This window comes from Aulonocara stuartgranti (genome assembly GCF_965226115.1).
Source record: "Aulonocara stuartgranti genome assembly, chromosome: 23".
Taxonomy (NCBI): domain Eukaryota; kingdom Metazoa; phylum Chordata; class Actinopteri; order Cichliformes; family Cichlidae; genus Aulonocara; species Aulonocara stuartgranti.
Window position 1 is genome coordinate 50,154,578 of NC_138958.1, and position 22,933 is coordinate 50,177,510.

The following is a 22,933-nucleotide window of genomic DNA, read 5'->3' on the forward strand; positions in this document are numbered from 1 at the left end:
GTTGCAGAGTGTGAGAATATGTGTTTTTTAGAAGTATCACAGTTTATTTCTAAAGGGATACATGTTGTTTGTGGTGCTCTATTTAAAAAAAAACTACTAGCCTGTGAAACTATTAGAAAAGTGAAATCTTCCTAAACTAGCTAAATTAAATGCTGTGTGGGAATACACGGTTTTTAGAAGTATCACTGTTTATTTCTAAAGGGATACCTGTTATTTGCTCCTAAATAGCACTGAAGAAAATGCAAAAGGCTCCTAACTAGTTAAAATACCCATAAAGTAGTTAAATTAAATCACCTATGTCTAAATAACAGAACTCTGAGACCTATACAATCCTTTAAAAAGAGTTTAATTAAAACACATAATGGTTTCATTAAATAATACACTATTAAACACATGTGAACTCATATGACCCCTGGACACACACGCACGTGCAAAAAGTCCGTTCTCGCGCACGTGCACACGCACATGGACGCGGCGGGGGATAGGGGAGGGGGGAAAATGCCCTCGGGGTGGGGGGTGTGGGGGAGAGGGGTGGGGGGGTGGGGGGCAAATGCCCTCGGGGTGGGGGGGGTGGGGGGGGGGGGGGGGAAGCTATAGGTATATTACTACTGATGTGTTTTTTTTCATTGGACGTTAAGGCGTCTGGGAAGGGATCTCAGACCATTTACATCCTGGGCCATCTGACCTCAGGAAATCACATGATAAGGTGGGGCCAGGTTTCACAATGAGCTCACCCGAAACCCTGGCTGATTAGGACCCACACCCACTAAATGGCAAAGATGTTTATTACAGTTTTTTCTGATTGCTTAAGCACATTTTTTGTAACTATTGGCTAATTTTGCAAAACTCTTCACACAAATAAGAAAACCTGTCACCCAATCATCAAAACATTGTAGTTCTCTTGTAAAAGCAAACACAGCTAGATTAACTCTTCACACCTTTGTAAAAATGGTGTTTCCGTATCAAACAGTACACACAAGCCATCATCTACTAAGCACACAATGCGCCAACTGCACACTGATGGTATGAATACAAAACACATCTGGCTTTTGCTTTCTCTGTGCACAAGGTAGGCTATGTCAGTTTGAGCTCATACTTCTGTCATAGATCCATAAGCATAGAGGGATCCAAACTTCAAGTACTGGTGTTTATTCAAACACATCAAAACAAACACAAGTGTTCATTTCCAAGTATAGGATTATTTGCAATCGCCATAATGACTATATGGGTTACTTGGTCTGCAGTGAACATGCTTCCTCTGCCCTGGGAAGAGCATAAATATATGCGGTGGCACCTAGAGACAAAACACGTACAAACTCCAAAACACATTTCTAGCATGAACTGAACTTCCAAAGCAGAGCTACTAGATCACTTAAATTACACAACTGAAAGCATGTGTGTATTGTTTGTGTATTTATACACAGGCACTCATATATATTCAAATAATTAAAAAAAAATTTTCATTTACCTGTTACTACCACACACCAAATCCGGTCGTCGGTACTTGCTGGCTTGTGTAGCCACTAGGTAACAAAAGCTCAACTCTGCGCCCAGCATCCTGGAGCACTTCTGTTGTCTTTTGTACGTGTTTTGAGTTTTTATGTGCTTCTGAGTTTTTATGTGCTTCAGAGTTTGTACGTGATTTGAAGTTTGTATGTGCTTTGTCTGTAGGGGCCACCGTAAATATACTTTTATTTATTCACTCCGCATAAAATGTAATAAATAAATCATATAATACAAAAATCAACTATTCACATTTCAACTTTTAACTGTTTAAATTTTCAGCTTTTTCCTTTTACAAATTTAAAGTGAAACAACACAAAACACTGCAAACCACAACACAATTAAATATAAATTAAAATATGAAAACAAAAAGAACATGCATATTCTCTGTCATATGGACCTGCATGAATAAACTTTCTGCATCCTTTATCATCTCCAACTGAAAATAGTTGTGGATGATTACTATACCTTTCTAATGTGACGTTGTTGGCCCTGCCTCTTTCTCTCTCTCTGCCTCTGTTCCTGTGAAGCAGAAAAAAAGTGCAAGAGAGAGAGAGAGAGAGAGAGAGGCTGAGAGAAAGAAAAAAAAAAAATGTGACGGCTCGTGATAAGGAGGCGGCTGCGTTGTTCACGTCTACGATCCGGCTCTAAGAGCCATTTCGTTCGCGAACGACCCATCACTAGTTCAGAGCAGCAGGAGGAGGAAGGTGGAGCTGATGCAGGTGAGTGTTAACATGAATATGTTTCTTCTTATGACATAAAATAATTCCACGCTGTTCGTGTCTGTGGGTGAAACGTGAGGCCGGTCGGCTCCTCTGAGCGCTGGTTTCCTGTAAGTAGAGAGGAAGTGAGTTTAGCTGAGAGAGCAGGAGGAGAGTGAGAGCTGTGCTGAGGCAGGTGAGTGTTAACACCGCTCTGACATTACTGTGTCTCTGTGGCGGGAACAACAGGCTCCGTCAGTGGAGGCAAAAATAATCAGACTTTGGTTTTTCAAAGGAAACTACTTTATGTTGGGAGAAGCCGCGCGCTCATTGGATAACGACTTGTCAATCTCAAGTTATTAGCCAATGAGCGCGCAGGTTCACAGTAAGACCCGCCCTTATCACGACGTCTTTTAAAAACTAAAATGGCGACAGAAACTTTTTTTTTTTTTTTAATTAAACTTTATTTACAAACAACAGTATAACATACAAGGCACCATAATTAATCCGATTATGTTACATCCTTGGTTGAGCATCAGAGGCGGAGCCAGATATTTGAAACACCCGGGGCTTAGCCCAAAGAGTAGTATGCATGTGGGATTTTTTTTTTTTTGGGGGGGGGGTAGAAATGACTGAAAGATTAATAGGCTCTGTTCAAAAAAGAATGACTTCATATAGGGAAAAATCTATATCACATGTGCAGGACACCTTAAACTAGTTTTTTAATTAAGCAGCAAGGCAGAACAAGGTCAGGGCTGTATCAAGACACGAGGACTAAACCCCAATTCAACCAGACCCAGAACTGATCCAGAATTAAAACAGGACTACAACAGTTCAAAATCAGGACTACTGAGGACTTAACCAAGACAGAACCACAATCAGAACTAGATGATAGCACTAAAAATCATCATAGACCTGCACTACACTTGTTTTTTAATTCTACCAAAGTCCACTATTTAGATTGAGAAAAGTTTATATAATTATTTAGCCTTGTTGTGCGAACAAGCCTGCATAACTTAATAAATACAGAATTTGAAAAATAACAAACCTAAAAAGAAACACTAGGTACGAGATACATGAGGACCTATGATACGCTGATACTTTTGGTAAACGACCATGTGACTAACATGTGTGTCTCACCTGCTCTTGTTCATCTGTTCTGTCCTCGTTCTCCTCTCTCTCCCTCTTTGTGCTGACAATCATCAAATATACAGTTGAAACCAGATATTTACTCTTCAGATAAAAACACTTTTTTAATTGTAACATCAAATCAGACTAAATGTTTATTTTTTTAGATTGATAAATATAAAAACATATTTGTTAACTTTAAGAGTAAAGAGAGAAACTATCTGTATTTCTTAATAGCAAATGGCACCAAATTGTATTCAAATTGAGCCACACTTATGGAGCTCCACAGTTCTTTTCCTGGTGTTTTGGTTGATATCTCTTGATGTTCCCATGTCAAAGAAACAGGCTCTGTGTTTTGCCTTATATGCATCCACAGCTGTGCCACCAGTTTACTCACATGGACTCTACTAACCTATCAGAAGCTTCTTCAGCTCAGAATGGAATCGTCTGGAGTTTTCTTATTAATTAACAATAAACTTAGTGTATATGTACTCCTTAATTTGATGAAAGTGATAAAAAATAGACAGCTCTGTCTCTCTTTATTCTGACATTTAACTAATTCAAAAGATATTTCAATATTTATCTAAAACAAAAGTTTAATCTAAATTGATGTTGTACAATAAAAATGTTTTATGTTTTCTCCCTAAAGTGTATGTAAATATCTGGTTACAAATGTGAATATCCTGCTGTGTACTGAAATCCCTCTTGTTTTGCATAGAAATATACTGAACAACATACAAAGCATAATATATAAAATAACATTTACCTGAGTTTTTTCTTTGAAAGAACCCTCTAATGTCCATTCTTATATTTCAGTACATAACTGAAACCGATTTAGTCGGGGAGGGTAAGAACTGAAAATATGAAATAAACACACGTAAGCTAAGACTCTAAAAAAATAGCATTTGTTCGGCTTTTCATTTCGCCATTTGTTGATTCACTCGAAGAGCAAGTAACGTAATATTGGTCAAGTGATCAGTTTGATATCAATCTTTCGTGATGCACCGTCATATTTACATTATTTGTACAGTACGAATGATTTTCTTTGGTACCTGGTCAAACTTCAGCTCTCCTTAGTATGGCTGGCTCCGTTTCTCCAACAGCGCACTCACTGCTGGCAGCAGCTGCCCCGCCCCCTCGCTCAGTTGCTTAGTGCCTGAGCTCGGATCATACCAATATCAGGGGGGATTCACGCACAGTCGTAAATTCCCACAGTGTGCACTATGTGCTTCGAATATTGTGTGTACTTTTTGTTTTATACAGTTGTCAGCCAGGCATCTAACTATGAAAAATTACACTCCAAAAGACCCCGGGCTTCTGACAAAACAACCCGGGCTTAAGCCCAGTAAGCCACCCCCACGCTCCGCCCCTGTTGAGCATTATAGCAAAACAAACAAACAAACAAAACGACCAAAAACAAACAAACAACAACAACAATAAGCACAAAGCAGTCATTGAAGGACTTGAACCAAAGGCAAAAAATAACGTGCAAAAAAAGGGCAGTCGTGATTATAAAATAGGGAGGGTTTTTTTTAACATAGATTAAACTCTTTAAATAAAACAACAAGTTTATGGGCTTTCTTGTTATTCACAAGTTTCAGCGATTTAGCCCAGAGTCTAAAGTCATTCAGCCATCTGTTTATACATGGTTTAGCTTTAAAGTATCTGCATTTGTGAAGAAAAAAATTTCCCATTAACAAAATCGTCCTAATCAACAGGTCAAAATCTGCATTCTCAGCAAGTATTCCAAATTTTATTACTGTCACTGTCAAATGTGGTAACTGAATTCTCCTGTCCAAAAATTAGTAGTAAGTCCATCTGTCCCTGGGGACTTGTTTAATGCCATTTTCATGACCACCAAATCCAGTTCCTCAATTTTAAACTCTGAATCCCACAGATCTTTGAAAGGCTTGTCAATACATGGGATGAGATTATGAATCTTATCAAAGAAACTATCAGAATCAGCTGCTGAATATTCTGAGGAGTACAATTTGGAATAAAAAGTGAAGACTTCCTTTTCAATCTTTCTGAAATCTTTACATTCAGTCCCATTTATCAACAAGCTTGAGATTAGATTTCTCTGCTGTCTACACTTTTCCAGCTTACTAAAATATGATGAGTTCTTTTCTAGTGATGGGTCGTTCGCGAACGAAATGGCTCTTAGAGCCGGCTCTTTGAAGTGAACGACGGGAGCCGGCTCCTTATTGGGAGCCGTGGGGTTTTTTTTTTCTTTCTCTTGCCCTCTCACTAACCTTTTTCGCTTAATGCCACACCTGAGCCTTGTGTTTGCGCTGAGCAGAGGGGGGAGGGAAGCAAACACAGCTGTGCGTTTGTGCCCCTCCCGCCTCTGCTCAGCGCTGGGCAGAGGGGGGAGGGGCGGTAGTTACACTCACAGCAGCAGTAGAACACGAACAGAGCAGGAGGGAGAGAGAGAAAGAGAGCAACAAGAGACAACGTCGTCAATTTAGAAAGGTACAGTAAAGAAAATGAGTGAAGCAACCAAGAAAACAAGCAAAATCTGGAACCACTTCAATTTTATTGACAGTACAAAGGCAGAGTGTAGAGTCTGCAAGAAAAGAATTTCATATAGAGCTGGCTCCACAAACAATATGAATAGGCAAGCAGGAAGGCTCTCTCCCAAAAAATCATCCCAGGCATATATGAAAGAGAACGTGCATCACTGCAAGAGAGGGTTAAAAAAGCCACAGCAGTGTGTCTAACAACTGACAGCTGGACATCCCAAACCACCACATCCTTCTTGTCAGTTGCGTGTCACTTTATAGAAAATTATAAAATGGTATCCTGTCTTCTGGATTGTTTTGAGTTCAGTGACAGACACACTTCTGAGAACTTAGCAGAAGAGCTGCTCAAAGTGGCAAAAGAGTGGGATGTGGAAAAGAAAGTGGTTTGCTGTGTTACTGACAATGCAGCTAACATAACAAAAGCAATTAAAATCCTGAAATGGACCCACCACCCATGTCTTGCGCACACAATTAACCTTGTTGTGAGAGATGCTTTGAAGGTGATGAAGCCAGCTGTGGACAAAGTGAAGGCAATAGTGGAATTTTTCCACAGGAGCACAACAGCCACACACAAGCTCAAATCTACCCAACAACAGATGGGCATGCCTGAGCTAAAGCTCAAACAAGAATGTATCACAAGGTGGAACTCAACCTTTCATATGCTAAAACGGATTCTGGAGTCCAAGGATGCTGTCATCTCTACCCTGGCAGTTATCAATGCACCGGTTGATAGTGATGTGCGATACCACTGATTTCCTTTCCGATCCGATACCAAGTAATATTCAGGGTGGTATCGACGATACTGATCCGATACCGATACTTTGTACAAAAACTTTTATTTATTGTATCTCACATTATAGCGTCATAATGATTACAGGACATCAGATTACTTGTTCTTATCACTTAATAATGCAGAGTTCATCATATAGAAATAAAAAAAAATTGAAGTTGTGCTATTTGAAAACATTGCCTCCCTGCAGCACTGAAGGACTCCGTGAGAGACGTCTGTCTCGCCCTAGCAGCACCTGTCCCTCTTGTTACGTCTGGTTCAGTTTGGGTAAGAAGGAAAAACAGCCGAGTCCGTGTAGGTGACAAAAATAGTGATTTTATTACACACTTCTAAGACAGAAGCATGGGAAGACAAGCGTACAGCCACAGATCTCCAAAGAGTGGACAGCTCCCCATCCTTATATAACCCATGATGACGTAACACAGTCAGACCTTACTGGAAATGATAACAGTTTGGGCCTGTTCAGAGAGTTTACCTAATATGGACATCAACTGTTAGTTTTAGAGAAAAACAAGTGTGTATTACATTCGTGCCTTTTGTGAAAGTATATCTATCAGAAAACTGTCCTCAGACGACCCTCCTATTCTTACTAAGTGTGTGTGTACACATGCATGTGTTATATAAGAGCGTGCATGTACTTTAAAGGCCTGTGTACGTGCAGAACTGAACATAGAACTAAGGCAGGGTCCAGCAGGACCCACAGGCTTCTGAGTGGTTACAGAATTGTGAAACAGCTTTAAGCAAATAACATGAATAGTACAGAACAACAATAGACTGATTAAAGTACTGATAATCTGTGTAGATTAATGTTAACATAGATGTGGTTCAAAGATTATTCTGTCAACTGGTTCAACAATGGTAAATGATTAATGATTGATACTTCTGATTATAACTGTGATCGTAAGAAGACAAAATAAAATATCTCCTGGTCACACTCTCCTCCTCTTCAGTTCACCTCAATATACGCTCGTCATAGTCTGTGATATGATTTACTCTGAGGTGTTTGACAAGGTCAGTGATGTTGCCACAACCATACATGCCAACCCTCTCGATTTTTCCGGGAGAATACCGAATTTCAGTGCCCCTCCCAAAAATCTCCCGGAGCCACCATTCTCCCGAATTTCTCCCGATTTTCCACCCGGACAACAAAATTGAAAAACCATATCGCAGAATTCATAGCGCGGCCCAGCCAATTCCAGTCTCCAACAATGACAGCAGCTACTTAGTTTTAATATTGCTCTTATTACTCTTTCTGGGTCGCAAAAAACTTTTAACATATTTTCAGGTGAGAATGTAGCTGTGTAAACTTCAAATATCTGAGCCGATCGACAAATCGTCTTCAAACCCCCGCAGTCTTTCATTACTCAGGTTAAACATGTATAAGTCACTTTGATAACTTAAAAGTGTTGTTTGGCTTTTTCAGTGTTTTATTTGTTCGTGAGTAAATCGGTTTGGCTGAGATTAAAGTTATTCGATTAGATTAAATTAAATTTAACTTTATTAATCCCTCAGGATGGTTCCTCCGGGGTTTTCACACAGCTGAATAAACGTCAAACAGAAAACTAATTAAACAAAGTGTGAGACGGTCGAGAGTTTACGCCAGCGCCCAGTTATATTTTAGATAGCAAGGAGCAGACGGCAGAGTTTCACTCCACCGAGGGAGCTCGTGACGTACTACCCGGCTTTCTTTAGACCGCGAAAGCCGAGTCCTCAGGTGGAAGCAGCCTCTGAATTTGGACACCCCCGCTGTTTCTGGGCCGGCCAATAATAACGGTGACATTTAACATATTTTATCTGATAAATAAACACTGTAAAATGTATTCATCACCCCCCCCCCCCCCCCCCCCCCAACAGCCCTTTTGAATGTCTCCCTAATTCTGATGTCTCAAGGTTGGCAGGTATGGCCACAACACCTCACTTTTTTGCCACATGTATCGCAAACCACGTCTCAGGTGTTTATGGAGGTAAAATACATCCGCACAATTACGCTCAGCCATTGTTGTGAGTGCGCGCGCCAAGGGGCTGCAAGACATTTATACAGCTGTATTTCGCACATAACTGTGAAAGGCGGAAGAGGAAGTAGTTCCTTTGAATGTAGACAATCCGAATGTTATAGTTTCTTTTCACTGTGTTCCTGTTAATGATAAACTACAAATTTACCCTAAATTACTAAAATATCGATATTTTAATGTGAGAATCGATTCTAGAACATAAATGATTGGTATCGGAGGAATCGATATTTCAGGATCAATCCGCACATCACTACCGGTTGACCCTCTGAGCCATGAGGAATGGGAGGTACTACAGCAGGCATGCACTGTTTTGGAGCCATTTGAGCAGGTCACCGTGGAGATCAGTGCAGACAGGTGAGTGTGCAAATGTTATTGCATTATTATTATTATTAGTAGTAGTCGTAGTTAGTTGCATTGCTGGTATGAAAAGTAGATTAGACATGATCATAAATAATAATATACTGCTGAATTTTAAAAAAGCATAATTTTGAAACTTGTTATGTACTCTTTTTCAGCCATGTCACAGCCTCCAAAATGTTAATCCTGTGCAAGGGTCTGCAGAGAGTGACAGCTGAACACCAAACCAGAGTAACTACTGGTGGATGCTCTCTGTGCATCCATGGACAGAAAATTCCACAGAATGGAATATAATGCTGTTCTCTCTGAAACCACCATTCTTGATCCAAGATTCAAGAAGCTGGTCTTTAATGACAACAGAGCGGTGGATGAAGCTCTTCAGAGAATAACTGCAGCAGCAAGATCCAGCCAACCAACTCCACTGCCAGGGAACCAAGAGGGAGAAGAGGCAGAAGAGGATGAACAAAAGGAGCAACAAGCATCTGCTGTTTGGAGGTTCTTTGAAGAACGAGCAAATAGAGACACTACCAGAAGGAATCCCTCAGCAGATGTAATACTGGAAGTGAGATCCTACATTGATGAGCCCCTTTGCCAGAGAAGTGCAGATCCACTGAGCTGGTGGGAGACAAAGGCTTATACTTATCCACGTCTTACCCAGGTGATGACACGGAGACTTTGCATTGTAGCAACATCAGTCCCCTCAGAGAGAATCTTCTCCAAAACAGGACAGATAATGAATGACAGAAGAAACCGGATCAGCTCCTCAAAGCTAAGGCACTTGATATTCCTGAATGCCAACCTTTCCGTCAATTAAAGATCTGGTTGTTCATGTTTTCTTTTTGTTTTGCATATTTTAATTGATATTTTATTGTGTTGTGGTTTGTAGTGTTTTGTGTTCTTTCGTTTTGAATTGGTTTAAAAGGAAAAAAGCTGAAAATTTAAAAGGAAAAAAGTTGAATTGTAAATAGTTGGTTTTTGTACTTATAATTTATTTTTTTTTACATTTTGTGTGCTGTGAATAAATACAAGAATATTTATATGATAAACATTTATAAATAAAAAAGACATTTTTTACATTAGTAGTTCATTGTGTGCATGATTTTATATTGTTGTTAATAATAAATTACTTAAAGCAATAAAACAACCTGAAGAGCCGGTTCGGAGCCGAAAGAGCCGGCTCTTTTTAGTGATCTGAGCCGAAAGAGCCGGTTCTCTAAAAAGAGCCGGAAATCCAATCACTATTCTTTTCACCTGCCTCAATCCACTTGGCTCTCGATCTTATAAAGGCACCGTGGGCTTTCTCTAGGTAAAGATCGTCCAATTTAGTTTGTAACTCCATCAATTTATTCTTCTCTTGCACGTTTAGTTTTTCTTTACTACAGCACTGAGTTATTTCACGAAGTAAATTACTTTCATATTCCCGTTTTTCCCTGTTCAGTTCTTTGCAGAATTTTATAGTGAATTCTCTGATTTTGAATTTAACAAATTCCCATTTCTGTATATTACCCACTACTGAGTCATCATTTTTTATATCTGTAATTATATGTCTAATTATCACAATACTTGTCCTTATTTAAAAGGCTGGCATTAAATTTCCAATATCCTCTGCTACTACGTCTCATCCTTGTTGGTTCTAAGACAAGATCAATGAAACAGTGATCAGAAAGGGGTGCATTGGAGATTTTAGATTGTGAAGTACACCTCAAAATGTCATCGCTCACTAACCAATAATCAAGTCTTGACCTGCTTTCTCCATTAGGTTTAAACCAAGAATAATTCTTAACTCCAGGATTCAAACTTCTCCAAATGTCTGTAAAATTATTATCACTAGAAAAGTTCTCAATAATGTTATTCTGTTGCCTCCTTCCTAAGCGAGGAGGCCATCTGTCCATCCATTCATCTGGTGTCATGTTCCAGTCTCCTCCTACTAGGATGTAATCTGTGGGGTACATAACTTTAAACTCTGAAATAACATTTGTTAGATTTTCCAATAGACTTTTATTTTGACCCTCATTATTATGTCCATAAAGATTTGTAACAATTAGAAATATACCTTCGCTCTTCAAGACTGCAGTTAACCAATGACCCTCACTATCAGCTTTATATGTTATAATCTCCCCTGGGAACTTATTAAAACAAATCGCCACACCTCCAGATCTGTTAGATCCATGACTGAAAAGAATCTTCTCTCCCCACTGATTAGCCCAAAAGGTAGCATCGGCATCCACAGAGTGAGTTTCTTGTAAAAACAGACAATGACATTTTTGCACCTTGCAAAATAAAAAAAGTGCCTTTCTCTTAACAATTTCCTTCAAACCCCGAACGTTTAATGAACCAAAAGAAATTTTTGAGTGAACCATAATAAGAATATGCTAAGAAAATAACTTTTTTTAAAAAAGAAAAGAAAAATATATAAATATGAGTTTAAATTGTAACACTTGTCACCAACTCAGTGACTAATAATCTTTAACTTTAAGTAGAACTCTTTTGTCCCATTAATAATATTCCACTGTATACAGTCTTACATCAAGTCTTTCATTCAACGTCAATGATCCTCCGTCCTTCGATGTATCCATGAGGACCCCGGAAAAAGGCCCGTTTCCCAGCCCGTCTGGCTTGTTCAATTTGCGGCCACAGCCGCCTCCTCTCTTCCCAGTCCTCCCGCGGCAGTACCTCAGCGAAGTGGAAACCCCCGTTCTTACAGACAGCCGAATCTTTGGTGCGACGCCAAATCTCCTCTTTAGCGTGTCTCAGAGCAAACAGAATGATGATATGTCGGACCTTGTTCTCAATCTTCTTCCCAACTCTATGCACCACATCCACAGATTCTTCAAGCTTTGATATCATATCAGGTGCGATCTTGCCAAGAATTCCAATAACCAGCGATCTGACATCTTCATCTCTTTTCTCTTCTAATCCTTTAATCCGGAGGCACCACCTCATTTTGTACCTTTCTTGCTCTCTCACTCTCTCCTTGAGATCGTAGTTATCTTTGGTCAACTGCTCGTTTCGTCTCTCCAACTCTTTAACCTTTTGTTTACATTCTTTCACCTCCTCCGAGTTGAACTGAACCGCTTTGGCTAGGCTGGCTAGCATCGTACTAGCTTGCTTGCATTGCACACTCAGGTCAGCTAGCTGCTCGTCCACTCTTTTTTCAAGGTTTAGAATCGCTTTCAATATAGTAGCATTAGAGACTTCGTCACTTTCACTTATCTCTGCTGACTTAACTTTCTTTTCTGCAGGCTTCTTACAAGGTGTAGATGGAACCGAATCATTGCCCCGTTCCCTTTTGCTCATCACTGCTACGTCCATTGCTACGTAGTCATGATCCGTTCCTTCTCTGCTGTCTTCCCTTCCATCACATGGCGATGTTGTTTCTTGTTTTTTGAGGTCGAGTTTGAATTTAGCAGGTTTAACTATACTTGGGGCAGTCATTTTACTACTTTCGAGTGGAAACAATAACGAACACAAAGTAAATTCTGGGACAAGTTCAACGAGCTCCTAATTTGTACGACTGCTCAACACGCCATCTTGTGCCACCACGGATGATGGCGACAGAAACTCTGGTCGTGTCTTTTTTTTTTTAAACTTTATTTAACAAACAATGAGTATACAACATACGAACAGATGAAGTATACAAAACAACAGAACATTAACACAAAAAGCCAAGGGTAAAAGAAAAAGGTAACAATTATAAGAATACACGCAAAAATTCACATACATATATTGTTTTGGGAGCCTTTTTGTTGGTGGAGTCTGATATTGATTGTATGTACATTTCCACATCCTTAAAATAATGACAGAAATATGGTGTTTTGTTAGTAAACTTACATTTATGGATAAAAAATTTAGCTAAAAGTATTAACAAATTTATCATAAAAAAACATTTATCATACTTCTTGGGGAACTTAAAGAAACAGAATAAAACATTTTCCCATCGTAAAGAAAACTCCCTTAAAATATGGACAATAACAAACCTGCTAAATTCCTTCCAGAATCTCTGTGTAAAAGAACAGTACCAAAAAAGATGTGTCACAGTTTCTGGATGATCCCCACAGAAAGTACAATTAGTATTAATGTCCCTTTTAAATTTTACCATGTAGTGACTGGCTGGATAACATTTATGTAGAATTTTAAATGAGACTTCTTCCACCTTATTTACAATCAAATATTTATGGGGGACCATCCAGACTGTCTTCCACTTGATATCTGGAACATATCGGTTCCAATAAGATATTACATATGGGAGAGAGACGATATCTTCTTGGAATAAACTACGTATTCTCTTATTGCTGTTACCAAGTTCCTGTGAAAAGCAGATTTTTCCTATTGGTGACTCAGCTGGATCAGGGAGAGCATAGGTGTCAAACTCTGGCCCGCGGGCCAAATTTGGCCCGCAGCCTAATTACATTTGGCCCGCGAAGCCATACCAAATTATTATTAGAGCTGGCCTACTGGTATTATACAGCTAATATATATATTGTTTAGTATTAAGCTTTGCTTGTTCCATATTCAGTTTTTCAGAAAAACTTGTTTGAGTCCATAAGAAGAGATTCATTCTTAAATCTGGAGGAAGATTTTTTTTTCAGTAAATATTAATGTTAGCCCGCGACCTTGTTCCAGTTTTGAATTTTGGCCCACTGTGTATTTGAGTTTGACACCCCTGAGGGAGAGTGACTGAGGTAGATATTGAGCTGTCAGTGTTTTTATATAATATTAAAGTCCCTGAGGGTATGGCACCAAGCACCATTGAGAATTCCTGAACACTGATTGGAAAATTATATAGTGCAATAAAGTCGTTGTAAGTAAGTAGTTGTCCCTCTTTATTAACCAGCTGAGCCACCAATAGGATCCCATTTTGGACCCAAGTTTCCAGGAAAAGTGATTTATTTTTATATAAAATATCTCTGTTGTTCCAGATAAGGTATTTGTGAGGTGAGAAGTTGTGTTTATAAATGAGGGTCCACGCTAAGAGGACCTGCTTATGGAAGGATGAAAGCTTTACAGGGAGTTTCTCAACATTGTAATTACAATTTAAAACAAAATTAAAGCCACCAAAACAAGAGAAAATATAATGTGGTATAAAGTTCCAGATAGAGGTAGGGTTTTTAAGAAAATGTTTGGCCCAATTAATTTTGAAAGTGTTATTTAAAGTAGAAAAGTCTAAAATGTTAAGCCCACCTGATTCGTACTTATTCATCACAACAGTTTTTCTAATATAATGCGTACGGTTTTTCCATATAAAATTAAAGAGCATACGGTCAACATCTTTACTAATTTTCTTATCCAGATGTAAGGAGACAGCAGCATATGTTAATCGGGATATCCCTTCTGCTTTAGTAATTAACACTGTACCTTTCAAAGACAAGTCCCTTTGCAGCCACTGGTTGAACTTTTTTAGGGTTTTCTGTATAATTGGAGTGAAGTTTGAAGAGAATCTTGATTTTTGGTCTTTGGATATTAACAGATTGGGATTGGGGCTGCAGCTGCAGTAATGCGGACGCTGGACGCCGGTCAGTCGTGGTGAAGAGGGAGCTGAGTGTAAAAGCGAAGCTCTCAATTTACCGGTCGATCTACGGTCGATCTACGTCCCTACCCTCACCTATGGCCACGAGCTGTGGGTAGTGACCGAAAGAACGAGATCGCGGATACAAGCGGCAGAAATGAGCTTCCTCCGAAGGGTGGCTGGCCTCTCCCTTAGAGATAGGGTGAGAAGTTCGGCCATCTGGGAGGGGCTCAGAGTAGAGCAGCTGCTGCTCCACATCGAAAGGAGCCAGCTGAGGTGGTTCGGGCATCTGACAAGGATGCCCCCTGGGTGAGGTGTTTCAGGCATGTCCCACCGGGAGGAGGCCCCGGGGCAGACCCAGGACACGCTGGAGAGGTTATATCTCTCGGCTGGCCTGGGAACGCCTTGGTGTTCCACCGGATAAGCTGGAGGAGGTGGCTGGGGAGAGGGAGGTCTGGGCCTCTTTGCTTAGGCTGCTGCCCCCGCGACCCGGCCTCGGATAAAGCGGATGAAGATGGATGGATGGATATTAACAGTCCCAAGTATGTGACTTCTTGTCTAACAGAGATATTACAGATAGTATTTGCAGGGCAGTCTTTAATTGCTAGTAACTCACACTTTTTTAGATTTAGGCATAAACCAGAGGCCTCAGAGAAATCACTAATTTAGTAAGAGCTGGAGGGATTTGGTTTGCATTCTTCAAGAAGAGTGTGGTGTCATCGGCTAACTGGCTGATGACGAGCTCCTTATCAGCTATGGTGATTCCTTGTACAACACTGTTTGAAATATTAGTTGCAAGAATTTGTGTACAAAGTAAAAATAAATATGGTGAAATAGGACATCCTTGGCGAATACCACGTTTCAGGTCAAATCTCGGGGTGGAGCCGTTAATCATTTTAATAGAACTATTGCCATTTGTGTATAAGGTTTTGACAGCTTTACAGAAAAACTTGCCAAAGCCAAATTTTTCCAAAGAGTGGAAAATAAATTGATGTTCAATTGTATCAAAAGCCTTATAAAAATCCAGGAAGAGAATGAAGCTATTGTCAGATACCAAATCAGAGTAATCAAGTAAATCCAAAACCAGTCTAATGTTATTAGAAATGTGTCTGTTTCTCATAAAGCCCGATTGTGTCTCATCAATAATTGTTTCCAAGACCTCTTTAATTCTGTTAGCAAGTATTAAAGCCATAACCTTATAGTCATTATTGAGCAGGGAGATGGGTCTCCAATTATCAATAAAGAGTAAGTCTTTGTTTGGTTTTGGAATAAGTGTTATGAGACCTTGAGTTAGAGAAGGAGGGAGGATGTTATTCTCTATACTTTCTGTAAAAACCTGCAGTAAAAATGGAGCCAGGAGATTAGAAAATGATTTATAAAACTCTGCAGTCAAACCATCTGTGCCGGGAGATTTATTGGCCTTAAGTGCAGAAATGGAATTACAAACTTCCTCCACAGTCAGAGGGCTGTCACAATAACTTCTATCTTCCACAACAATAGATTTTAGGTTTTTAATATTATTGAAAAATCCTGTTGAGACAGCCTCATTATATTTTGAGTTGTATAGTTTAGTATAGAATTCGGCACAGAAATGTGAAATTTCTCCAGGATTGTCAGAGACAATGCCATTAATATTTAGTTGATGAATAGAGTTTGTTTTTGATCTGTATTTTTCAAGTCTGAAAAAGTAAGCAGAATTTTGTTCGCCCTCCTCCAGCCACCTCTTCCTGGATCTTATGAAAGCACCCTCAGCCTTGAGTCGTTATAAACCGTCCAGTTTATTTTGAAGTTCTAGTAAACTTAATTTATCTTCCTCTGAGATTTCTTCTGGGGACTTCTGGTAATAAGAGGCAATTCTGCTTATTACTTCTTGTTCTTCAGCTTTCCTTAATTTAGCAATTTGACTCCCATATCTTCTCAAGAATTTGCATGCTTCAAATTTAAAAAGTTCCCAATTGGTACAAAAGGACTTCTCTCTGTTAGCTTTGTTCCAATAATGAACAATTAATTTATTAATCTGCATGTTAACCATTTTATCTTTTAGTAAAGAATTATTTAACTTCCAATAAGAGAATTTATGAGGTATATTATCCAGTGTAAACATTCGGACGTTAATGTAAATTGCTCTATGATCAGTGAGGGGAGTGGCAAGTATATTAACAGTAATATTATCTTTATCAATACAGTCAGAAACAAGCCAAAAGTCAATACGTGATTGCCTGGATCCTGTCTTATTGCTCCAAGTAAAGAGTCTATCATCTGGAAATTTTTCTCTCCAAATATCCACAAGATTAAATTTTCCCATGAAATTTTTTAAGTTTGCACTGTATGAAGACTGCTGCCCTGGAGGCCACCTATCAACCGTATTGTCTAAAACAATGTTAAAGTCTCCACCAATTAAGAGGACTGAATTTGGGTATTTGGAGAGCCAGAAATTAATTCTTTCTTCTAAGGAGTCAAGTAATTTATCATTTTCAGTTTTATTATTGTAACCATATATATTTACTGCAATGAAAGTACTGTTATTGTGTCTGATTAGTGAGCAGAGGTAGTGTCCTAAGGTGTCACAGTCAGAGTGTAACACATCTACAGAAAAATAATTTTTAAGCGTGCCAACTCCAGCAGAACGCTCAGAGCCATGGGACAACCAGACTTCATTACCCCATTGTGATTTCCAAAAATTTGTATCAGCAGGTGTGGAATGACTCTCTTGGAAAAAGCAAAAATCTGTTTTAAATTGTTTGGCAAATAAAAACAAAGCTTTGCGTTTACATGTTTGTCTTAAACCCCTGGTATTAAGAGAAACAAATGAAAAAGACAAAGTTATTAGAAAAAAGAAAGAGAAAAAGTAAGTTCTAAACTTCTACAACTAAGAATAGATCTATAGGATAAGGGGACCGGGTGCTGCACAATTTAGGTAGTAGAACAGTAAAAACCCTGAGTGACTAAGCTTATAAAAATACAGTATTTAACTATCTGCTATGGTTTAAATATAGCTTTTTATAGATAAACACACTCTTCAACACAAAATAAAACTTTAACCTGAGGGTGAAAATATCAAGTTCACCATGTAAACAAGCTTACAGAAATGTCATTTCGGAGACTGAATAAGCGTCTCTATGAAGGAGGGAAAACTTCTGATCCACTGATGAATCCTCGGCCTCCCACGAAATAAGCCGGCTTACCCTCCTTACGGGCTTTGTCTATCATCGGCCACAGTTTGTCACGACGTTCTCTGTCCTCCCTGGACAGATCTTCAGCGAACCTCAAATGATTGTCCTGCAGGTAGGAGGATGTTTTGGCTGCTTTCCATACAGCATCTCTGTAGATTCGGGAGGTGAACTGCACGATGATGCCTCTAGGTCTGGTGCTACCTTGTCGCTTGGCTCCGAGTCGGTGTACGGTGTCGATGACGTCAGGCAGCCTATGATTTTGTTCTGGCAGAACAGACTGGCATATCACAGTCACCTTTCCCCTTACGTCTTCTTTCTCAGCCTCCCTGACTCCATGTAGTCTGAGATTCCACCTCCTGGAATATCTTTCCAACTCAGAGATTCTCTGTTGGCAGTTGTCCACTCGACCTTCCTCTTTAGTTACTTTTTTTTCCAAGTCGCAAACTTTCCCCTTCATATCTTTCATTTCCGCGCACACAAAATCAATCGTCTTTTTGAGACCCTCAATCTGGAGCGTATTCTCTTTCACCATGTTCGAGTTCTCTCTCACCATGCTCTCAATGTTATCAGACCTGGTGTTTATTAGTGCCGACAGACGAGAAATTATCTCATTTACATCAACTGGGTCAGAGTTGCTGCGTTCGTACATCACCTTCTTCGGAGCTGGCGATTTGAGAGGTGTAACAGGGAGAGGTGGGAACTCATCCACTTCTTCTTCGGCTAACGTGAGTGCCACCGTAGTAGCTGCGTAGTTATGGAAGCTATCCATTAGCACGTTGCTGGGCGTAGCACTCTCCTCGTTAGCATTCTCAGGCGCTATCTTAGACTTGGAACTTTCCAGTCCCCTTTTCGCTCCTTTCTGATTAAGCATTCTGCTGCTTCTTGCCCTATGATTGCTGTATCTTCTCTTATTTAGTGAATTGTTAGTGTTAGCAGCATAAAGTTGAGGTTTTACCGTTGTTCACGAACTTTCTGTGCAGAACTCGGTAGAGAGCGTCTACTCACTCCGCCATTTGGCACACCCCCGATCGGGTAGTGACAGTGTCCAAATTCATCGGCTGCATCCTCCCGAGGACCCGGCCTTAGCGGCGTACGTGGGCTGGGTCCTCAGAAGGTTGGATATGCTGGAAGTAAACAGCTGGGGAAATTGGACAGTCTAGCCTTCTGATTAGCGTCACCGCTGTCTCGGTGGAGTTTAATAAACTCGGCCGTCTGCTCCTTGCTATCTGCAATATAACAGGACACTGGAGTAAATTCTCGACCGTCTCATACTTCTGTTTAATCAGTTTTCTGTTTGATGTTTATTCAGCTGTGTAAAAACCAAGGAGGAACCCACCCGGGGGATTAATAAAGTTTTATTTTATCTAATCTAATCTAATAACTTTAATCTCAGCCAAACCGATTTACTCACGAACAAACAAAACACTGAAAAAAGCCAAACAATAACATTTTTAGGTTGTCTAAGTGACTTATGCAGGCACGTGCAGAGGGGGGGCTGGAGGGGCTTGAGCACCCGCCCCTTTCCTGATGGGTGCCCAAAGTGCCCTTTTGTTGAGGCAACTTTTAAAAAACATTTATTTTTATTTTTTTATTTTTATGTGTGTGTGCGTGCGGAGTCCTGTCTGTGCCCTGTCTGTGCCCCTCAACAATAATATTTAACTATTAATCACCAGTAAGTAGCTGTACAGCGCACACTGTAGTGTGTAGCACACAGGAGTATTGGCTTATTACGTACACGTTGGTAAGTTGTCTTGTGGCAATTTGACGAACTGAAACAAACGAGCGTGCTGTGTGTGCAACAGCGTGACAAACATTACCTGTCCTTTTATTAACTGCACAAGTAGTGCTGGTCATAGCTGCTAGCTCACTGGGTAAGGCTGTCATAGGTCTGTAGCTCTGTCACCGTTTTAGTGAACATATTTAGTTTTAAAGTAAGTTACAGAGCATTTCCTGCCTTTCTGGGGGGATTATATTTCACTAAAAAACGATCTAATATACATGTCCACATAATTATGCATTATTATAATATATTAAAAAACACACGCTGTATTTTAAAGAACATACTTTAAGAAGCAGATTATATTAGATTTATATTTTAAATAAGACAAAATTTGGATTTTACAGCAGTAAAATTATTGTATCTCTACAGTTTAAAAATGTAATAAGCTTTGCCCCTGCACAGAGTGGATAGTGAAACAAATGGAATCATCATAAATACATTATTTCATATTTATTACTTCCCCCTCCTCTTTGCTTTTTTATTGTAGCTCTAGTAATAAATAATAATGTAAGGATTCTGAATCAGCACCGTGATGCCCATAGTATATACAGTATTCTGAAGAAGGTCTAAAATGCATGAAATGTGCATGAAGTGTGATTTTTATCCTGGTGGAAGCAAAACAGCAAAAGTCAGAGTGAGTTCATGACGATGTTTATGTGAAGCGTAGTTTGGATCTTCTTTTGCTGCTGGTTCAGTCAATATTGTTTGGAGAGAGATAAAACTAACAGCTTTAGAATCAGCGTAAAAAGGACGTAAACACAAAGCTCGGAGCCGCCGAAACATCAGAATCAGCGAGCTGTCGGCTTTCAGCCCCGACCGTGTCCGTGCCATCGGGTGAGAAAGGCGACATCTCACTGATTCTGATGCGTCGGCGGCTCCGCGCTTTGTGTTTACGTCTTTGTGCAGAATCCGTGTTCCTGCTCTCATTTACTGTTTCAGCTGTTTGGTGGTTGTTAAAGTTTTGTGAGGTTTAACCTGAGATTCTGGCGTTTCGGGCAAAATAAAATTATATTAAAAAATCGATTCAGGATTTTAATGCATCGATATCACGTTATCCAAGCCAGAATCGATTTTAATTGATAAATCGATTATCAAAACCCACCACTAGTCGCAAATTATAGACCCATCTCACATCTGTCTTTTTTATCTAAAATCTTTGAAAAAGTGTTTTTTAAGCAGCTCACTGAGCATCTGTCAACTAACAATCTGTTTGAACCATTTCAGTCTGCTTTTAGACCAAATCACTCCACAGAAACAGCTTTAGTCAAAGTGGTAAATGATCTGCTGATAAATGCAGACAACAATCGCACTTCAGTTTTATTACTGCTGGATCTAAGTGCTGCGTTTGACACTGTGCATCACTGCATTTTATTGGATAGGCTTGAACATTTTATTGGAATTACAGGAAATGTTTTATCATGGCTGAGATCTCACCTGTTTGGGAGGTCTCAGACTGTTAGTTTTAAAAACGATCTCTCCGAGACTTGTGCAGTGAGGCATGGGGTCCCTCAGGGCTCCATACTGGGACCATTGCTGTTTTCTATGTACCTGCTGCCTCTTGGTGTTCTTTTACGTTCTTTTAATGTAACCTTTCATTGTTACGCTGATGACCTGCAGCTTTATGTTCCTTTAACCATTGGAAATTGTGCTGAAGTCTCTAAACTAGAATGTTGTTTATCTGCAATTAAGGGCTGGTTATCAGATAATTTCTTGCTCCTAAATACTGATAAGACAGAGGTGATGGTCATTGGGCCACACAAATTTCAGCACTTGTCCCAAAATTTGATCTTGAGAATTGATGACAGTGTCATAAATTGCAGGAACAAGGTAAAAAACTTGGGCGTGTGGTTCGACATGGTGCTCTCTTTCGAATCTCATGTAAAAGAGATAACAAAGACCGCCTTTTATCATTAGAGGAACATCAGCCAGAATCAGACAAGTTTTGTCAAGCGACACTGCAGAGGTTCTTGTCCATGCATTTGTGTCTTCCCGTATTGATTATTGCAATGCTCTTCTTTCTGGCCTACCAAAGAAAAGTTTTAGAGGTCTGCAGATGGTGCAAAATGCAGCTGCTCGCATTTTAACAAGAACTGGGAAATTTGAGCACATTACCCCTGTTCTGAGATCTCTTCACTGGCTACCTTGTCAGGTTCGAGCAGATTTTAAGGTCCTGCTGCTCACCTACAAGGCTTTAAACGGATTGGCACCTTCATACCTCTCCGACCTTTTACACCTTTATGTTCCATCTCGTGCTCTCCGATCTCAGGACTCTGGTCTTCTAAAAGTTCTTAGAGCCAGAAAAAAGACAATTGGAGAGCTTTTTCTTTTCATGCCCCGTTTCTGTGGAACAACCTCCCACAAGATATTCGGCAGGCTGCTCTGTGGAGGTTTTTAAAACCAAGTTGAAGACACATTTGTTCACCCGATCCTACATGTCTTAATTCTATGGCTTTTAGTTTTTACATTTTTATTGTTTTTAACTTGTATTGTGTCTTTTACCTGTATTGCTATGTATCGCTTTTATTTTATTTATCTCTTTAGTTGTACAGCACTTTGTTTGAAAGCGCTTTATAAATAAAGTTATTATTATTATTATTATTATTACAAGGTCCACATTTACAGGAACATCTGCCACAGATATGGGAGAATATTTGATTTCTATTGTAGACATAAGCCACGGGTGTGTTCAGTCAAACGTTTAGAATAAACTTTGGTCTATAAATGTGTTTCATGATTTATTTTTAACTCCAACTGCTTATTTGTACTATGCTTTCATTTCAGAGTGCAATGAGAAATAAAAAGGATATTTTCAATAAAACTGTCACGATCCTGGGTCTGTGACTCAGTGTTTTCTGTTTTGTATTGTTAATCTTTGATTTCATGATGTGTCTTTGTTTATTCTTACGTTTTGGTTCTGTGTTTTGCTGTACCTCTAAGTTCAGTCTTTGTATTTCCTGCTTTGTTGTGAAGGTCCGTGTCTCATGTCAGTGTGTTTAGTTTGCGTTTCCTCTGTCTCGTCTTGTCAATCACTCCCAGATGTGTCCTCCTTCTGTGTCTCATTCCCTCGTTATCCCTCTGTGTATTTAAGCCTTGTGTTTGCCTCTGTTAGTTGCTGGTTTGTCTGCGTATCTGTCAGGGTCCTGGGTCTCCTGATCTAGTGGTTTCAGTTCTTTGTGATTTTTGTATTATGTCGTTTGTGAGTTATTCTATGCTTCCTAGGTTTTGATTCCCTGCCCCCCTTGTTTCTCTGTGCGCTCTGTTCTGTGTTTAGTCTTCTCTGTCCATTTGTTCCGCCCTGTGTTGTTGCCTTCTGTGTCTCCCTCTGTGTAACTGTCTATATAGTGATGTGTTGTGGTGCTTTGCTCCCACCCCTTGTGTTCCGTGTTTTCGTCTTCCCTTCGTGTACTTCTTCATATTCGTGTACTATTAGTCTTTAGGTTTTTGCTTAGTTTCCATGCTCA

At 39.6% G+C, this 22,933-nt stretch overlaps 1 protein-coding gene and 1 long non-coding RNA gene across 2 annotated transcripts in view; one reads left to right on the top strand and one right to left on the bottom strand.

Annotated features, from left to right (window-relative positions):
- Positions 1-22,933, top strand: part of LOC309701485 (NACHT, LRR and PYD domains-containing protein 12-like) — a 1,029,495-nt gene that overhangs the window by 589,850 nt on the left and 416,712 nt on the right. The window lies entirely within an intron of this gene.
- LOC309701585 lies at positions 2,541-4,834 on the bottom strand. The gene is made up of 3 exons (XR_014275144.1): positions 4,385-4,834; positions 4,099-4,186; positions 2,541-3,396 (listed from the first exon to the last, which is right to left on the bottom strand). It is a non-coding gene; the product is annotated as an uncharacterized lncRNA (long non-coding RNA).